The sequence below is a fragment of the Mobula birostris genome, chromosome 6 (assembly GCF_030028105.1).
Source record: "Mobula birostris isolate sMobBir1 chromosome 6, sMobBir1.hap1, whole genome shotgun sequence".
Lineage (NCBI taxonomy): Eukaryota > Metazoa > Chordata > Chondrichthyes > Myliobatiformes > Myliobatidae > Mobula > Mobula birostris.
Window position 1 is genome coordinate 185128283 of NC_092375.1, and position 20998 is coordinate 185149280.

Sequence of the window (20998 nt, forward strand, 5' to 3'; positions counted from 1 at the left end):
CTCCCTTCTTCTATTCCCCACTCTGACCTTTCCCCTCTGGTCACCTGCCTATTACTTCCCCCTAGATCGCTCCTTCTTTCCTTTCTCCGATGGTCCACCCTCCTATCAGATACCTTCTTCTCCAGCCCTTGACTTTTCCCACCCACCTGGCTTCACTTATCATCTTAAAACTATCCTCCTTCCCCTCCACCCCCCTTTTTTAATCTGGTGTCTTTCCCTTCCTTTTCAGTCTTCAAGAAGGGTCTTGGCCTGAAACATCGACTCTGTACATTTCTGTAGATGCTGCCTCACCTGCTGAGTGCCTCCAGCATTTTGTGTGTGTATTTGAGAACTCTGTACTCAATACACCATTACTAAATCTGATGTGTTTTATAAAATCTTTAGTACCTCAAACTTAATGTCTATTCACTAGTGTAAAATAGGCTATATAGACATGACAGTGCATTCTAATCTGCTTCCAGTATTTTACATTAAATTTCAGGGGCAACACAAAGCACACAGTATTCTGTTTGAGTGGAAATTAATTTCTAAATACCTTCACAGACCCTTGAATGTTGTTCTTAGTTAATTTTGTATATTCCCTCTTAATAGTGCTGTCTTTTAATTACTGTTGGATCTTTAATCAAAAGTAGGAGGCACTAAATCATAATGTGCTGTTTCCGAAAATCACTTGTACAGCTAAGGTAGCAAATAAATTTTAATATAGAACTATCGTCTATATAAATAACACTTCTTCTTATCTCCTCAGCCGGGGGAGTGATCCAAGTCTGTCACTAAACCTCATTCTGAGCTGAGTTTGTGAACATGATTCCAAATCCAGGTGAGCTACTCCTGGAATGAAGGACATGATACAAGACACAAGATCTGTCTGGGAGAAGACCGAATCACAAGCAAAGGTAAGAATTTAATCCAGCAAAACCCTATTTGAATCACAGTGGATTTCTCATGACCTGGCGTCCTCGGACTCCTTGGTTAATGGCATTGGTCCATGGAGTGAAGAAGGTTGGGAACCTGTGGTGGAGAGGTAGTGATGAGGAACAAAGAGATAGTGAATGAACTGACTAAGTAGTTTGCATCAGCCTTCACTGCGGGAGAGACCAGACATATTGCACAAATTCGACAGTCTCAGGGACATGAGTAAGTGTTATCGCTAATATCAGGGAGAAAGTGTTTGGGAAGCTGGGAAGTCTGAAGGTAGGTAAGTCCCCTGGACCAGATGGACTGCACCCCAGGTTTCTGAAAATGTTGGGAATTCCTGCTCATGCCATAGCTCAGTGTATAATAGGTTCTGCAAAAGTGGGAGTATATAGTTTGTATCAGTAGAAAAGCTGACTTAATGCCAGTCCAGGAACTGAAAGGTAATGGAGAAGGAATTAACTACTTTGGTACAGATATTATGAAACCCCCTTTTTACTGGGCATCTCTGGAAATGCGGCTTATTAGCCCCTCTGTAACAGCCATTGGATTCCACGGCCAGAACCCACCTTTCTCCAGCTTCGTAGGCCGAGGGTGTGTATGACTTTGGTCCTGTCAAATCCGTGAGCTTGGATGTCTCACAAACCTAAGTCCGGTTTGAGTGAATGTTGTGTGATTTACTGCCCTGCAAAAGCCAGTCAGCATGAAATAACAAATCGCACACTGCATACAATTATAAAGACGTATATTTGTGAACGTTAACCAAAGAGTTAGTAAAGAAAAGGAAGAGAAAAAACGGCCAGACGGCCACATCTGTGCCAGGTGTGTCGAGACCGGGTGAGGGAACTGGAGATGTAGTTCGATGACCTTTGTCTGGTCAGGGAAAGTGAGAAGGTGATAGAGAGGAGCTACAGGCAAGTAGTCACGCCGGGCCTCGGAAGACAGATAAGAGGGTAACATTCAGGAGAGGGAAGGGCAAGAGTCAGATACTAGAGAGTACCCCTGTGGCCGTCCCCCTTAACAATAAATATTCCTGTTTGAGTACTGTTGGGGGGTGAGACCTACCTGTGGGAAGTAACAGTGGCCGTGCCTCTGGCACAGAGTCTGGCCCTGTAGCTCAGAAAGGTAGGGAAAGGAAGAAGGCAGCAGTAATAGGGGACTCTATAGTTAGGCGTCAGACAGGCGATTCTGTAGATGCAGGAAAGGAACGTGGATGGTAGTTTGCCTCCTGGGTGCCAGGATCCGGGATGTTTCTGATGGCATCCACGATATCCTGAAGTGGGAGGGTGAACAGCCAGAGGTCATGGTACATATTGGTAAGGAAAGGGAGGATGTCCTGAAAACAGACTGCAGGGAGTTAGGAAGGAAGTTGAGAAGCAGGACCTCAAAGGTAGTAATCTCGGGATTACTGCCTGTGCCATGCAACAGTGAGAATAGGAATAGAATGAGGTGGGGGATAAATGCGTGGCTGAGGTATTGGAGCAGGGGGCAGGGATTCAGATTTCTGGATCATTGGGACCTCTTTTGAGGCAGGTGTGACCTGTACAGAAAGGACGGGTTGCACTTGAATCCGGGGGGAGCAGTGGGGGCAATATCCTGGCAGGGATGTTTGCGAACACTATTAGGGAGAGTTTAAACTAGAATTGCTAGGTGGTGGGAACCAAACTGAAGAGACAGAGGAAGGGGCGGTTGGCTCACAAATGGAGAAAGCTTGAAGGCAGCGCGAGAGGGAGGGTACGTGGTGATAGGAAGGGATATGCTCAGACTGATGGTTTGAGATGTGTCTATTTTAATGTAAGAAGCATCATGAACAAAGCGGATGAGCTTAGAGTGTGGATTAGTACTTGGAGCTATGATGCTGTGGCCATTACAGAGACTTGGATGGCTCAGGGGCAGGAATGGTTACTTCGAGTGCCAGGCTTTAGATGTTTCAGAAAGGACAAGGAGGGAGGCAAAAGAGGTGGGGGCGTGGCACTGTTGATCAGGGATAGTGTCACGGCTACAGAAAAGGAGGAAGTCATGGAGGGATTGTCTACGGAGTCTCTGATGGTGGAAGTTAGAAACAGGAAGGGGTCAATAACTCTACTGGTTTTTTTTTATAGACCACTCAATAGTAACAGGAACATCGAGCAGCAGATAGGGAGACAGATTCTGGAAAGGTGTAATAATAACAGAGTTGTTGTGATGGGAAATTTAATTTCTGAAATATTGATTGGAGTCTTCCTCAAGCAGGGGGTTTAGATGTGTTGGAGTTTGTTAGGTGTGTTCAGGAAGGTTTCCTGACAGAATATGCAGATAAGCCTACAAGAGCAGATGCTGTATTTCAGGGGTTCCCAACCTTTTTTGCACCACAGACCGGTTCAATATTGACAATATTCTTGCGGATCGGCCAACTGGGGGGGGGGGGGGCGGGGGGTGTTCAAGTAGGGTTAAAGTCACCTCAACATATCTTTTACAGTTAGGGTTGCCAACTTTCTCACTCCCAAATAAGGGACAAAAATAGCAGTCAAATCCTGGAAACAACAGGAATTCTGCAGATGCTGGAAATTCAAGCAACACACATCAAGGTTGCTGGTGAATGCAGCAGGTCAGGCAGCACCTCTTCGTAGAGATGCTGCTTGGCCTGCTGCATTCACCAGCAACTTTGATGTGTGTTAGTCAAATCCTGGGACACTTTACCCCAGGAAATACTACCATGACCATGAAGCCTTGCACGGGCACCTGTGTGCACTTGCACGTACGTGCCGATTTTTTTTCCCCCCACAAATCGGTTTTCCCTTCATCTTCCTGACCATACTGTACATACATTATTTCTACTTTATATAGGCTGTGCATTTATCATATAATTCCTGCTTTTACTATATGTTAGTGTTATTTATTTTCGTTTTCATGTGTTATTTAGTATGATTTGTTAGGTTATTTTTTGGGTCTGGAAACGCTCAAAAAACTTTTCCCATATAAATTAATGGTAATTGCTTCTGCGCTTTACGCCATTTCGGCACAAAAGGTTTCATAGAAACGCTCTACCTTAGCGGGGGAAATACGGGACAAGGGCGGTCCTGTATGGGACAAACCAATTTAGCCCATTATACAGGATGTCCCAGCTAATACGGGACAGTTGGCAACCCTATGTTCAAGTTCAACAGTGCGTGACAGGGAATGAGGAAAGGTGCAGCTGACTCATATTGTTTCCTCACTGCCCGGTAGCACATGCTTTGTGGCCCGGTTGCTGGGGACCGCTGCTGTACTTGATCTGGTATTGGGAAATGAACCTGGTCAGGTGTCAGGTCTTTCAGTGGGAGAGCATTTTGGAGATAGTGATCACAATTCTATCTCCTTTACCATAGCATTGGAGAGGGAAAGGAACAGACAAGTTAGGAAAGTGGTTAATTGGAGTAAGGGGATTGAAGCTATCAGGCAGGAACTTGGAAGCATAAATTCTCAGGGAATTGTATGGCAGAAATGTGGCAAATGTTCAGGGGATATTTGCATGGGGTTCTACATAGGTACGTTCCAATGAGACGGAAAGGATAGTAGGGTACCTGAACTGTGGTGTTCAAAGGCTGTTGAAAATCTAGTCAAGAAGAAAAGAAAAGTTTACAAAAGGTTTAATAAAAAGGTAATGACCGAGATCTAGAAGATTATAAGGCTAGCAGGACAGAGCTTAAGAATGAAATTAGGAGAGCCAGAAAGGGACATGAGAAGGCCTTGGCAAGCAGGATTAAGGAAACCCCCAGGCATTCTACAAGTATGTGAAGAGCAAGATGATAAGACGTTAGAGAATAGGACCAATCAATTGTGACAGAGGAAAAGTGTGTATGGAACTGGAGGAGATAGCGAAGATACTTAATAAATACTTAGCTTCAGTATTTACTACGGAAAAGGATCTTGGTGATTGTAGGGTTGACTTATAGCGGATTGAAAAGCTTGAGCATATAAACATTAAGAAAGAGGATGGGCTGGAGCTTTTGGAAAGCATCAAGTTGGATAAGTCTCTGGGACCGGACAAGACGTACCCCAGGCTACTGTGTAAATCGAGGGAGGAGATTCCTGAGCCTCTGGCAATGATCTTTGCATCATCAATGGAGACTGGAGAGGTTCCAGAGGATTGGAGGATTTCAGATGTTGTTCCTTTATTTGAGAAAGGGAGTAGAGATAGCCCAGGAAATTATAGACCAGTGAGTCTTACTTCAGTGGTTGGTAAGTTGATGGAAAAGATCCTGAGAGGCAGGATTTATGAACATTTGGAGAGGTATAATATAATTAGGAATAATCAGTATGGCTTTGTCATAGGCAGGTCGTGCCTTACAAGCCTGAGAAAGTAAGGAGTCATGGGATCCAAGGGGACCTTGGTTTGTGGATCAAGAATTGGCTTGCCCACAGAAGGCAAAGAGTGGTTGTAGACGTGTCATATTCTGCATGAAGGTTGGTAACCAGTGGTGTGCCTCACAGATCTGTTCTGAGACTCCTTTCTTCCTGATTTTTATAAATGACCTGGATGAGGAAGTGGAGGGGTGGGTTAATAAATTTGGTGATGACACTAAAGTTGGGGGTGTTGTGGATAGTGTGGAGGGCTGTCAATAGGATGCAAAACTGGGCTGAGAAGTGGCAGCTGGAGTTTAACCCAAGAAAGTGTGAGGTGGTTCATTTTGATTGGTCAATTATGATGGCAGAATATAGTATTAATGATAAGACCCTTGGCAGTGTGGAAGGTCAGAGGGATCTTGGGGTTCGAGTCCATAGGACACTCAAAGTTGCTGCGCAGGTTGACTCTGTGGTTAAGAAGGCATACGGTGCATTGGCCTTCATCAATCGTGGGATTGAGTTCAAGAGCCAAGAGGTAATGTTACAGCTATATAGGACTCTGATCAGACCCCACTTGGAGTACTGTGCTCAGCTCTGGTCGTCTCACTAAAGGAAGGATGTGGAAAGCATAGAAAGGGTGCAGAGGAGAATTACAAGGATGTTGCCTGGATTGGGGAGCATGCCTTATGAGAATAGGTTGAGTGAACTCGGCCTTTTCTCCTTGGAGCGGCAGAGGATGAGAGGTGTCCTGATAGAGGTGTATAAGTTGATGAGAGGCATTGATCATGTGGATAGTCAGAGGCTTTTTCCCCAGGGCTGAAATGGCTAACAGGAGAGGGTATAGTTTTAAGGTGCTTGGAAGTAGGTACAGAGGAGATGTCGGGGGTAAATTTTTTACACAGAGGGTGGTGAAGTGCTGGAATGGGCTGCCGACAACAGTGGTGGAGACAGATACGATAAGGTCTTTTAAGAGAGCTCCTGGATAGGTACATGGAGCTTAGAAAATTAGTGGGCTATGGGTAAAAAAACATAGAAACATAGAGGATAGGTGCAGGAGTAGGCCATTTGGCCCCTCGAGCCTGCACCGCCATTCAGTATGATCATGGCTGATCATCTAACTCAGAACCTTGTACCAGGCTTCCCTCCATACCCCCTGATCCCTTTAGCCATAAGGGCCATATCTAACTCCCTCTTAAATAGAGCCAATGAACTGGCCTCAACTGTTTCCTGTGGCAGAGAATTCCACAGATTCACCACTCTCTGTGTGAAGAAGTTTTTCCTAATCTCGGTCCTAAAAGGCTTCCCCTTTATCCTCAAACTGTGGCCCCTCGTTCTGGACTTCCTAGGTAGTTTCCCTAGGTAGTTTCTAAAGTACCTATGTGTTCCACACAGCATTGTGGGCCGAAGGGCCTGTATTCTGCTGTAGCTTTTCTATGTTTCTCTATGCTTCTAAACACAAAAAGTGCCCATTATAATTAAACAGTCAAATGTGCACAGGCTAGAGCTTAAATCTTCCGAAAGGCATATTCACCGATCCTCGGCAGACCTCTTCACCTGGGCTCCATCAGATTGTGTTTCCCCACCGGACTGAATCCTACAACTGGTTCTCTCCAGCGTCTTCTCTCTTCATCTCCTGCCGAAAATGACAAAGACCCACCACTACTATCAGTCACAAAACCAATTCCCCCAGCCCCCCTAGAACCTTCTCCCCGTTCTACTCTCCTGGTTGGATGGCCCACATTCCTAAGCATCCCATACCTTTAACAGTAACTCAAACACTGGTTCTACAGAAAGACTTTTACATGAAATGCCCTTCAAAATTAGCAGATACAACGAAAGTTAGGGACACCCAAATGAAAGGCTCAGAGAACATTAAAGTGGATTGGTTCAGGGACTGATGAAAGCAGAATCCTAGGTGAAAGAATATCCTGACTCTGAGCATTGATGATAATGATCTTTGAGTGCACAAATTTTAAGATTTAAAATCTTTTAAATATTAAATTATTTAAAAGAACAAGAATGCTTAATAAATCTGCGACTACCTCCAGATGTTGGTCTAACTGTTGACTGAGGAGGGGAATTTTGATGTAAAGTTCAGGTAAATACTACTGAGAACAAGGCAATGTTTGATATTAATTAAGAAGAACAATGGGGAAAATTCTCTTATTGGCTGATTAAACATTTACAGTATGAAGATGACTGTAGTTCCTTGAGGTCAATGAGCTGGAAGATAGCTTGTGGGAACTGTTATCTCTTCTCCAAAAAATGTGCATAAAATATGTACAACATTGGCCAGTTATTGAGCTGCTGTATTGCAAGATATAGATTTCCAATGAGAAGTATAGTTATGTCACACTTTAATGATGAATTTTCAGTGTAGCATGTGTGCAGGAAGCTGTACTGATATAGCTTATAGATCTCTTAGATCCAGTACTATCTCCCTTACATCCAGTGGTATAAGAGCTACAATCTCATAGATAAAATTCACAAGACATTGTTGAAAAAATTACATGTTGCAAAAAATACATGCATATTTCAAAATACATCTCACTCTAATTAAAATAATAAATTATAGTATTAAAAATGAGCTGTACCAAAATAACCCTAATCTGCTTAAGCGTTAATGCACCATTGTACAGAATTATGATCTAATTGGTAATGAATTTGTGAACTTCAGAAAGGGTAAGATGAGGGAACATGCACCAGTCCTCATAGAGGGATCAGAAGAGGAAAGAGTGAGAAATTTCTGAGGATCTATCCTGGGTCCAATGTATTGATGCAATTACAAAGAAGGCATGACAGTAGCTATTCTTCATTATGAGTTTGAGGAGATTTGGTATGTCAGCAAAGACACTCACAAATTTTTTTAAGATGTACCATGAAAATCATTCTAACTAGCGGCATGGCTGTCTGATTTGAGGGTTGGGGAGGGGTGGCTACTGCACAGGATCAAAAGAAGCTGCAGAAAGTTGTGAATTCAGTCAGCTCCATCATGGACACTAGTTTCCATAGCATCAAAGCCATCTTCAAGGAGCGATGCCTCATAAAAGTGGCATCCATCATTAACAGCCCCCATTTTTTAATATTATACACATACTAACTGTAGTTCACAATTTTCATTGTACTGCAATATACTGCTGCCACAAAAACAACACATTTCACGACAAATACCAGGGATAGTAAACCTGATTCTGATAGACAAACATTGCTGAACAAATTGTATGTTGCAGAAATACATGGATGTTTGAAAATACTTCTCAGTCTAATTAAAATGGATTAGGACGCAGCAGCAATGTAACAAAACACATCGATGAAGGTAGAGCAGTGGATGTAGTGTGTATGGGTTTCAGTAAGACATTTGATAAGGTTCCCCATGCAAGGCTCATTCAGAATACAAGGAGACGTTGTCTGGTGGATTCAGAATTGGCTTGCCTACAGAAGGCAAAGGGTGGCTGTAGATGGTTCATACTCTGCATGGAGGTCGGTGACCAGTAGTGTTCTGCGGGGATCTGTTCTTTGTGATTATTATAAGTGACCTGGATGAGGGATTGGAGGAATGGGTTAGTAAGTTTGCTGATGACACACAGGTTGGTGGTGTTGTGGATAGTATGGAGGGTTGCTGGAGGTTACAGCAGGACCTGGATAGGATGCAGAACTGGGCTTGAGAAGTGGCAGATGGACTTCAGCCCAGATCAAAAGTGGTTCATTTTGATAGGTCAAATTTGAAGATGTAATATGATATTAATGATAGGACTCTTGACAGTGAGGAGGATCAGTGAGATCTTGGGGTCTGTGTCCATAGGACACTCAAAGCTGCTGCGCAGGTTGACAGTGATGTTAAGAAGGCATATGGTGTGTTGGCATTCATCAACCATGGGACTGAGTTCAAGGACCATGAGGTAATGTTACAGCTATATAAGACCTTGGTCAGACCTCACTTAGAGTACCGTGCTCAGTTCTGGTCACTTCACTACAGTAAGGATGTGGATACTATAGAGAGAGTGCAGAGGAGATTTACAAGGATGTTGCCTGGATTGGAGGGCGTGTCTTATGAGAATAGGTTGAGTGTACTTGGCCTTTTCTCCTTGGAGCGAGGGAGAATGAGAGGTGACCTGATAGAGGTGTATAAGATGATGAGGGGCATTGCTCACGTGGATAGCCAGAGGGGTTTTCCCAGGACTGAAATGGCTAATACGAGGGGGCATAGTCTTAAGGTGCTTGGAAATAGGTACCGAGGGTAAGTTTTTCACACAGAGAGTGGTGGTGCTTGGAACACACTGTCACCGGCAGTGGTGGTGGAAGCAGATCCAATAGGGTCCTTTAAGAGCCTCTTAGGTAGGTACATGGAGCTTAGAAAAATAGAGCACTGTTGTCTAGGGAAATTCTAGGCAGTTTCTAGGGTAGGTTACGTGGTTGGTGCACCATTGTGGGCTGAAGGGCCTGTAATGTGCTGTAGAATTCAATGTTATATTATTAAAATATGAGCTCTACAAAACTAACCCTGATGCAGTTAAGCAATAAGGCACCAAACATTGTACAGTATTATGATCTATTCAGTAATGAATGTGTTCCTAAAAGCATAATAGGAGGGGAAAATATTGAAAAGGATGGAGAAAGAAAAGGTAGTTAACTTACAACAGCTTCCCACCTGGAGCCTTGGAAACAATATCTCTGATAATGTGGTTATGGAGGAGATTTACTAAAATAGTTTCTTATAGTGTAGGAGACAATTCATCCCGTCAAAGCTATGTCAATAAATATTCCCCCTCATATGTCCGTAACTAGCTGCTGATTCTCCTACCATTCTCTTTCACTAGAGGTAATTTACAGCTTTTGGAAAGTGGAAAGAAACACATGTATGCACTGGAGGAACGTGCAGACAGCACCAGAGTTCACCATTGAATCCAGACCGGTAGAGCTGTGAGGAAGTATGTACAGTGCTTGAAAAGTTCTGTCTTGAGCAAAGGATGGAGTAACTGGGTGTGACCCCCATGAGCAAAAAATATGTAGAAGGAAATTAGATGGAGTTGCCCTAAAATCTTGATGGGGCAAATGGCCTAATTCTGCTCCAATATGTAAAGGCTATGGTCTGAAGGGCTAAGATTAAAGCAAATAAAAGAATCAGTTTCCAACAGTGGGATCAGAGGCCTGGGGACACAGATTTGAAATAGTTACCAAAAGACCAATCCAACATGTTGAAACCGGAAATGTAATTCAAAACTCAAAGAAAATGTAAACAGTGAAAGGACATTCAGGTCTACTTCATCATTCAACATGATCACACCTCATCATCCGCTCGAGGAACAGTTTCTGCCTTCCCTGCCACCTCTCAGATCTCCCCATATCCCATGATTCCTTTGACATCATTCCTGGCCGAGTGCTCAGAGGATGTGCAGACCAGCTAGCAGATGTTCTCACTGACATCTTCAACATCTCCCTGAGCAGCACCGTCGTTCCAATATGCTTCAAGACCACCACCATCGTCCCTGTGCTGAAGAAGTCTTCAGTGTCCTGCCTCAACGACTACCATCCCGTCGCACTCACATCCATCATCATGAAGTGTTTCGAGAGGCTCGTCATGAGGCACATCAAGACCCTGCTGCCCCCCTCACTGGACCTCCTGCAGTTTGCGTACCGTCCCAACTGCTCAACAGACAACGTCATCGCCACCACCCTCCACCTGGCCCTCACCCACCTGGACAATAAAGACACATACGTGCAAACGCTGTTCATAGATTTCAGTTCAGCATTCAACACAATCATTCCTCAGCACCTGATTGGAAAGCTGAGCCTACTGGGCCTGAACACCTCCCTCTGCAACTGGATCCTAGACTTCCTGACTGGGAGACCTCAGTCAGTCCAGATTGGAAGCAGCATCTCCAACACCATCACGCTGAGCACGGGGGCCCTCCAGGGCTGTGTGCTCAGTCCACTGCTGTTCACTCTGCTGACCCACGACTGTGCTGCAACACACAGCTCGAACTACATCATCAAGTTCGCTGATGACATGACCGTGGTGGGTTTCATCGGCAAGAACGATGAGTCAGCATACAGAGAGGAGGTGCAGCGGCTAACGGACTGGTGCAGAGCCAACCTGTCTCTGAATGTGAACAAAACAAAAGAGATGGTTGTTGACTTCAGGAGTACACAGAGCGACCGTTCTGCGCTGAACATCGATGACTCCTCCGTAGAGATCGTTAAGAGCACCAAGTTTCTTGGTGTTCACCTGGCAGAGAATCTCACCTGGTCCCTGAACACTGGCTCCATAGCAAAGAAAACCCAGCAGTGTCTCTGCTTTCTGCGAAGGCTGAGAAAAATCCATCTCCCACCCCCCCATCCTCACCACATTCTACAGAGGATGTATCGAGAGCATCCTGAGCAGCTGCACCACGGCCTGGTTCGGAAATTGCACCATCTCGGATCACAAGACCCTGCAGCGGATAGTGAGGTCAGCTGAGAAGATCATCGGGGTCTCTCTTCCTGCCATTACAGACATTTACACCACACGCTGCACCCACAAAGCAAACAGCATTATGAAGAACCCCACGCACCCCTCATACAAACTCTTCTCCCTCCTGCCATCTGGCAAAAGGCACCGAAGCATTCAGGCTGTCACGACCAGACTATGTAACAGTTTCTTCCCACAAGTCATCAGACTCCTTAATACTCAGAGTCTAGACTGACATCTACATCTTTTTTTATTATTTTGTAATTTGTCCCCTACTGTGCCTATTGTCTTGTTTATTAATTATTGTACTGAACTGTTTTGTGCACCTTATGTAGTCCTGTGCAGGTCTGTAGTCTAGTGCAATTTTTATGTTGTTTTACGTAGCCTCGTGTAGCCTTGTGCTGTCTGACATAGTCTAGTGTAGTTTTGTGTTGTTTCATGTAGCACCATGGTCCTGGAGGAACGTTGGTTCATTTTAACTGTGTACTGCACCAGCCCCTTATGGTCGAAATGACAATAAACTTGACTTGACATTATGCAATATATCTATCTTCTCCTTGAATATATAAATTTCTTCTGACTTCAGTTCAAAATGCCACACCCCTTATGGTCATAGAAAAATATAGCACAAAAAGGCCCTTTGGCCCATCTAGTCCATGCCAAAACCATTTAAACTGCCTACTCCCACCGACCTGCACTGGGACCATAGCCCTCCATACCCCATCCATCCATGCGCCTCTCCAAACTTCTCTTAAACATTGAAATTGAGCACGTGTGCTGGTAGCTCATTCCACATTCTCATAACCCTCTGACTGAACAAGTTTCTCCTCATGTTCCCCTGAAACTTTTTACCTTTCACCCTTAACCCATGACATCTTATTGTAGTCCCACCCAAACTCAGTGTAAAAAGGCTGCTTGCATTCACCCTGTCTTTACCCCTCATAATTGTATCCCTTGATCGAATCTCCTACATTCCAAGAAATAAAGTTCCTAACGTATTCGATTTTTCCTTATAACTCTGGTCCTCCAGACCCGGCAACATTCTTGTAAATTTTCCCTTTAAACCTTCAAACCTTGACTGTCATCTTTTCTGTTGGTAGGTGACCAAAGTTGCACATAATACTCCAAATTAGGCCTCACCAATGTCTTGTACAATTTCAAAATAACATCCCATCTCCTGTATTCAATATTTTCGATTTATGAATGCCAATGTGCCAAAAGCTTTATTTACAACACTATATTCCTGTGATGCCACTTCCAATGAATTATGGACCTGTATTCCCTGATTCTTTTGTTCTACTGCATTCCTGAGTGACTTACCATTAATCCTGAGGCTACGACTCCTAGTTGGAATCTCCAACCATCAGGAACTAGTCTGTCTGAAAGAATGATGGATAAGGATGGAATATCAATTTTCAAAAAGCATTTGATCAAATAATTAAAACTGAAATTGTTCAGTGTAGTCGAGTAAATGCACAAGAGTGGGACAAATTGGATAGATAGCTCTTTCAAATAATTTGTCCTAGCTTCTTTGGGTCAAGGATGTGTTCTGTGATTTTAGAAATTGCAGTTGGCCTTGATTGTGCAAGTGGTAGTTTCTATAGCAACCTGCTATTTCTCATATTATTTTGTGGCATGCTGACATTTTGTTCTTGTATGTAGTAATTCCTCAACTTGAAAACAATTCACTTCTTATAGTGGGACATGAAAACATTGTCCTGCCTTTTTTGGTTGTACTTAGCTGTTTTTGTCAAACATTCAGATTCATCGCCTGGAAATTCATCCCTATTCAGTAGGTCTAAAGTTAAGAATCAGGTTTAATATCAGTAACATACATCATGAAATTTGGTGTTTTGTGACAGCTGTACATTGCAATGTGCAATAATAGTCAAAGAGTCATAGAACTTTTCAGCACAGAAACAGGACCTTCAGCCCATCTAGTCTGTACTGAACCATTAATCTGTTTCATCGGCCTACACCCAGACTATAGTCCACAACATCCCTGTCATCCATGTCAAAGGGAAATGTCACGGTTTTCTAAAGGGAAAATCTTACTTAACAAAAGTGTTGGAATTCTTTGAGGAAATAGCAAGCAGGATAGACAAAGGATATATATTGGATGTTGTTTATTTGGAGTCTCAGGTGCTGCACATGAGGCTTCTTAACAGAATAAGAGCCATTGGTATTACAGGAATGGTACTAACATGGACAGAAGACTGGCTGATTGGCAGGAGCCAAAGAGTGGGAATAAAGGAGGCCTTTTCTATTGTGTGCCGTATGGGTCAGTGTTGGGACTGCTTCTTTTCACTTTGTATGTCAATGATTTGGATGAAGGAATTCATGGCTTTGTGGCCAAGTTTGTAGACAATGCAAAGATACTACAGGTGGATCAACAAGTCATGCTGAGGAAGCAAAAGGACTTGGACAGAGTGGGGGAATGGGCAAAGAAGTGGCAGATGGTATATAATGTAGGGAAGTGTACGGTAATGCGCTTTGGAATAAGGAACGAAAATGTGGACTATATTCTAAATGGAGAGAACATTTAAAAAAACAAGCACTTGGGAGACCTCATGCAGGATTCCCCAAAGGGTTAACTTGCAGATTTTGTCGGTGGTAAGGAAGGCAATGTTAGCATTCATTTCAAGAGGACTAGAATATAAAAAGTAGGAAGTAATGCTGCGGCTTTATTAGACTTTGGTCAGAGTGCACTTGGGATATTGTGATCAGTATTGGACCCTGTGTCTGAGAAAAGGTGCTGGCATTGGAGAGAGTCCAGAGGAGGCTCACAAGAATGATCCTAGGAATGAAAGGGTTAACATATAAGGAGCATTTGATAGCTCTGGGCCTAACTTCACTGGAGTCTGGAAGAATGAGGCAGAATCTCATTGAAACTTATTGAATATTGAAATGTGTAGACAGAGTGGATGTGGAATGGATGATTTCTATAATGATGGAGTTTAGGACCAGAGGGCACAGCCTCAGAATTGAGACATGATAGTTTAGAACAGTGAAGAGGAAAAAATGAATCGGTGTAATTCATTGCCACAGATGGGTGTTCAGGCCAAGTCATTGAGTATATTTAAGGGGGTGGTTCATAGATTAATTTGGGCACCAAAGGTTACAGGGAGAAGCCCCTTGGGGTTTGAGATATGGGATTGAGTGGAATAATAAATCAACCATGATGGAGTGGTGAAGACTTGATGGCCGAATAGCCTAATTCTATGTCTTATGTACCCATCCAAATTTCTCTTAAATGTTGAAATTGACTTGACCCCACATCCACTATACTGTGCTGGCAGCTTGTTCCACACTCTCACCACCCTCTGAGGGAGAATGTTCCCCATCATGTTCAACATAATCATTTCACCTTTCACCCTTAACGTATGACCTCTTGATCTAGTCTCACCCAACCCTAGTGGAAAAAGCCTGCTTACCCTACCTATCCCTCTCATAATTTTGTATATCTTAATCAAATTTCCCCTCAATCTTCTGCATTCTGAGGAATAAAGTTTTAACCTATTCAATCTTTCTTTATAACTCTGGAAACCTCCTCTGTATGCTTTCAATCTTGTTTACATCTTTTCTGTAGGTAGGCAACCAAAACTAGACAGAACGCTCCAAATTAGGCTTCAGCAATGTCTTACACAACTTTAACATAACACCCCAGCTCCTGTACTCAATATATAGATTTATGAATACCAGTTTGCCAAAAGCTTTATGGTCCTGTCTACCTGTGATGCCACTTTCAAGGGTTAGGGATTTATCTTCCCAGATCCCCCGTTCTATTGCACTTTCAGTGCCCTACCACTTATCAGGTAAGACCTACCCTGGTTGGTCCTCCCAAAGTGCAACACCTCACACTTGTCTGTATTAAATTTCGTGTACCATTTCTCAACCCATTTTTCCATTTGGTCAAGATCCCACTGCAATGCTTTGATAGTCTTCTTCACTGTCCACTACACCCCCAATCTTTGTGTCATCCGCAAATCTCTTGATGCAGTTAATCATTTTATCATCCCGAGCATTGATATAGATGTCAAACAACAAAGGTTCCACACACATGAGAAATTCTGCAGGTGCTGGAAAACCATAACGACACACACAAAATGCTGGAGGATCTCAGCAGGTCAGGCAGCATCTATGGAAAAGAGTAAACAATCGGCGTTTTGGGCCGAGATCCCTCATCAGAATAGAGAGATGAGAAGTCAGAGTAAGAAGGTGGGGGGAATGGAGGGAAAAGTACAAGCTGGGAGGTGATAGCTGAAACCAGGAGAGGGAAGCTGGTGAAGTCAAGAGCTGGGAATGTGATTGGCGAAAGAGATAAAGGGCTGGAGAAGGGGGGATATGATAGAAGAGGGCTGAAGACCATGGAAGAAAGGGAAAGTGGTGGAGTGCCAGAGGGAGGTGATAGGCAGGTATAGAGATAAGGTGAGACGGGGACGGTGAGGGGAAGGGAGCAGTTACTGGAAGCTCGAGAAATTGATGTTCATGCCATCAGGTTGGAGGCTACCCAGATGGAATATAAGGTGTTGCTCCTCCAACGTGAGTATGTTTTATTGCAGCAGTAGAGGAGGCCATGGACTGAAAACTCAGAAGTAGAACTGAAATGGGTTTGCACTGGGAGATCTTGCTTTTCCTGGTAGATGGAGTGAAGCAGTCTCCCAATCTACGTTGGGTCTCAACAATATACAGGAGGCTACACCAGGAGCACTGGATATAGTAGATGATCCCAGCAGACTCACAGATGAAGTGTCGCCTCATCTGGAAGGACAGAGCGTAGGTGTTCAGCAAAACAGTCTCCCAGTCTGCGTCGGGTCTCACCAATATATAGAAGGCCGTACCGGACGCAGTATATCACACTGCTTCCTGCCAGAGAAAGCAGTATCTCGCAGTGGCCACACATTTTAATTCCACGTCCCATTCCCATTCTAGTATGTCTATCCATGGCCTCCTCTACGGTCGAGATGAAGCCACACTCAGGTTGGAGGAACAACACCTTGTATTCCGTCTGGGTAGCCTCCCACCCGATGGCATGAACATTGTCTTCTCTAACTTCCGTTAATGTCCCACCTCCCCTTCACACCCCATCCCTTATTTATTTGTTATTTTTTCCTTTTTTTTCCTCTCTCCCTTTTTTCTCTTTCTGTCTCTCTCACAATTACTCCTTGCCTGCTCTCCATCTTCCTCTGGTGCTCCCCTCCCCCTTTTCTCCCCCCTAGGCCTCCCGTCCCATGATCCTCTCCCTTCTCCAGCCTTGTATCCCTTTTGTCAATCACCTGTCCAGCTCTTAGCTCCATCCCTCCGCCTCCTGTCTTCTCCTATCGTTTCGGATCTCCCCCTCCCCCCCCCCCAAATCTCTTACTAGCTCTTCTTTCAGTTAGTCCTGACGAAGGGTCTCGGCCTGAAACGTCGACTGTACCTCTTCCTAGAGATGCTGCCTGACCTGCTGCGTTCACCAGCATTTTGTGTGAGTTGGTTAAAGCATAATAACTGTTCCTGAACCTGAGGCTCCTGTAGCTTTTTCTTGATGGCGTTGGTGAGAAGGGAGCAGCCCTGGGTGATGGGGGACCTTGATGATGGATGCTGCTTTCCTGCCACAGTGTTTCATGTAGATGTGCTCGATGGTTGGGAGGGCTTTACCCGCAGTGGGCTGTTTGTAGTAGGTATGGCCCATGATCTGCCAGAGGAAGTGACTGAGACAGGTGCAAAAGCATTTTGGAGAGGATGAGCTAGGGGGTGAATGCTGGAAACTGTAACTAGCTAGGGCTAGGTGAACAATGTGATCAGCTTGGGCTTGCTGGCCTGAAAGGCTTGTATCTGTGCTGTATTCCTCAATGACTCTATCCATTGAAGAGTGTACCATGTAGTTGTGAATGATTGCTACAATCAACAGTATTAATGCCAACAGGTACAAGTGTAAATGACTTAAAAGAGAGTCAAATCAAATAACCAGATAATGAGGCGGGAGGAGAAGATGGCGGCGTGACGCAGCGCAGCTCTCTGGTGAAATGATAACGTATTTATAAGTAGGATGCTGTGCACAATTCTGATTTGATGGAGACAGACGTGAGAAGCACAGAGGAACATCTGGAGAAACTCCTGAAATGCCTGCTTCGCTGCCACTGCTACTGTGCGATCGAGAATCTCCGGAGGGAAGGCCCCAAAATCCCCGACTTTGCCTGCTGCAGGCGACCGAGGCTGGGGTCGAAGTGTTCGGCAGAGATGGTGCTCGGTACTCGGTGTCGGAGGGCTGATCAAAGCTCGAAGCTTTCGGATGACTCAGAGTCGGACTGTGGTCCGGCATGGCAGGGAGAGTTTTCTTCCTTCTCCCGTCTGCGTGAGATGTGGGACATTCGAGAGACTTTGAGCTTTTTTACTGTGCCCATGGCCTGATCTTCATCAAGTTATGGTATTGTTGCACTGTTATAACTATATGTTATGTGGTTTTTGTTAGTTTTTCAGTCTTGGCCTGTCCTGTGTTCCTGTGATATCACACTGGACAAATATTGTATCATTTCTTAATGCATGCATTACTAAATGACAATAAGAGAGGACTGCGTGTCCTCATAATCTAATCTAATAACCTTATTGACATCATTTAATAGTAAAATGGATTTTTCTTTTACGTCTGAAGGAAATGAGTCAACCGAAACACCATGACTTGGGACTTGGAACTTGAGACCAGTAGTGAAAAGCTGATGCTTGCTGTTTGTTACTTTAGATTGTCCACAGTGTTGCTGTGAGTTTTTAAACTGCAGGTTGTGGTTACAAGTCAGAACAGCCATAACATATCCAACTGGAGAATGGAGGCCTATTCTTGGAGCAGGTAACCAGTAAACCTGGACCATAACCCTCCATTCCCCTATGTGGATGGGAGTGGTATGGAGGGTTCTGGTCAGAGTGCAGGCAGCTTAAATGGTTTGGCACAGACTAGATGGGCCAAGGGGCATGTTTCTGTGCTGTATTTTTCAATGACTCTGTGATTGTGACATGCAAAGTCCAAACCTGGAAATAAGTATTATGTTATTTAAATTAATGACAATAACAAATAGAAAGATAACTCACGAGGGAATATAAAGTTGGGATAGAACTTCAAGGCAGGTAGATCAAATTTGCAAATCTCCAAAATACGTAAAATGTAGTAAATGAAACTTAAGCGTGTGGAAGTAAGTTTTCATCTCAGAGGAATTGTCCAGCAGAAATCAAGACTAGTATTCAACCTTGTCACACCAATTGGTGCAGCCTTCTGTGCACTTTGAAGGGGACTTGATGGCAAGAGATAAAATTTTGGGTAGAAGATATTAAGTGTTGTTTGACAATCAATAACAGCTGATAGCTCAGAAAGTTTGTCCAGAAGCAAGTCAACAATACTGATTGGGAAGATTCAGATTTAATCATCCTGCTAATCTGCCAGATTTTAGATAGAGCACCAGTGCATCCATCGACATGCCCATTGCCTACACTGCATTCTGAGATAGAGAGTGGGAAAAGCATCAGTGTCCTTCATCCTGGTTGCTGTTCACCAACTGTTATAACGTGGATATGGTGACTTTCACGTGACCCCCGATTAATCAGACTGCTGACACTAAACTTACAAAGCTGCACATCATTTATCATTTAGGGAACACACCAAAAGTAAAAAACTGAAGGTTTTTCAATGAAGCGTTGGTACTGAGTAAATGAATAAAGGAAGTGTTTAGATATTTGGGTGCGATGGCAGCATAGCAGTCAGCACAATGCTATTACAGGTTGGGGCGTTCCAGAGTTCAGAGTTCAATTCCAGCATCATCTGTAAGGAGTCTCTGTACGTCCTCCCTGTGGAATGCTGAGGTTTTCCCGGGTGCCCTGATTCCACCCCCCCCACCACCACACCCCCACAGCCCCACAGTCCAAATATGTACAGGGTAGATTAATAGGGCATTTAATACAGGTCCCCAACCTTTTTTGCACCGCGGACCAGTTTAGTATTGACAATATTCTTGTGGACTGGCCGACCGGTGGGGGGGGGGGGGGGGGGAGGGGGGGGTGTTCAAATAGGGTTAAACTCACCTCAACATGTCTTTTACAGTTAGGGTTGCCAACTTTCTCACTCCCAAATAAGGGACAAAATTAGCAGTTAAATCCCGGAACACTTGCGTTACCCCAGGAAAGACTACCATGACCATGAAGCCCTGCGCGGGCACCTGTGTGCGCATATGTGACATGCGCATGCATGTACGTGCCGATTTTTTTTCCCCACAAATTGGTTTTGGCTTAATCTTCCCAACTATACTGTACATACGTTATTCCTACTTCATATAGGCTGTGTATTTATCATATCATTCCTGCTTTTATAATATGTTAGTGTTATTTTCGGTTTTATGTGTTATTTGGTATGATTTGGTAGGTTATTTTTTGGGTCTGGGCACGCTCAAAAATTTTTCCCATAAAATTAATGGTAATTGCTTCTTCACTTTACTCCATTTCGGCACGAAAGGTTTCATAGGAACGCTCTACCTTAGCAGGGGAAATACGGGGCAAGATGGTCCCGTATGGGGCAAACCAATTTATCCCAATATACGGGATGTCCCGACAAATACGGGACAGTTGGCAACCCTATGTTCAAGTTCAACAGTGCGTGACAGGGAATGAGGAAAAGTGCAGCTGACTGGTACCGTTTCCTTGCGGCCCGATAGCACATGCTTTGCGGCCCGGTGGCACATGCTTTGCGGCCCGGTGGTTGGAGTCCGCTGATTTAATATGTCCAGTGTTTAGGTTAGGGTTAATCGAGTTGTCAGGGGTTGTGCAGCGTGGCTCAAAGTGCAGGAAGGAACTACTCCGCGCTGTATTGCTAACTAAATAAAAATAAAACATGGCCAGGTTGGGCTGGGTTTCATTAACACAGTTAATTGAAGCAAAAGAAGAATCCATTTCCTAAAGGTTAATTGGTTGGAGAGTAATTGGAAATCAGAACTATGAACATCAAAATCATTTCAATAATCTGATCAATTAAATTTGAAAACTTAATAAGTGTTGATTACTTAGTAACACCTCTCCAGCTTACTTCACATGTGTATTATAGGGTATTGTTAGAAATCCAGCATATGAGCAGACATGAAAGCAGATAATCAGAAGTTAGGCTGAAAAATTATTTTTTAAAGGTGTTTTTAAAGAAGGAGGGGGTCAGGGTAATGACGGAGGAGCTTCAGTGCAGAGAAAGATAAATTGGCCAAGTTGGAGGAGCAGGAGATGTGAGATATGGAGGGATTGGAAAACCATGCAGATACATGAATTGTGGCAAATGATGTCGTGTAACGCCTTATTAAAAGATTAAAATATCGCTGTTAAAGG

At 43.9% G+C, this 20998-nt stretch overlaps 1 protein-coding gene across 1 annotated transcript in view; it reads left to right on the forward strand.

The window, feature by feature from the left end:
- The first annotated feature begins 772 nt into the window (after nt 1-772).
- The window catches only part of b3galt1b (UDP-Gal:betaGlcNAc beta 1,3-galactosyltransferase, polypeptide 1b), a 32388-nt gene continuing 12162 nt past the window's right edge, over nt 773-20998 (forward strand). Inside the window, exon 1 of the mRNA XM_072259679.1 lies at nt 773-896. The gene's annotated coding sequence lies outside the window, so the exon portion shown is untranslated. The remainder of the gene's footprint in view (nt 897-20998) is intronic.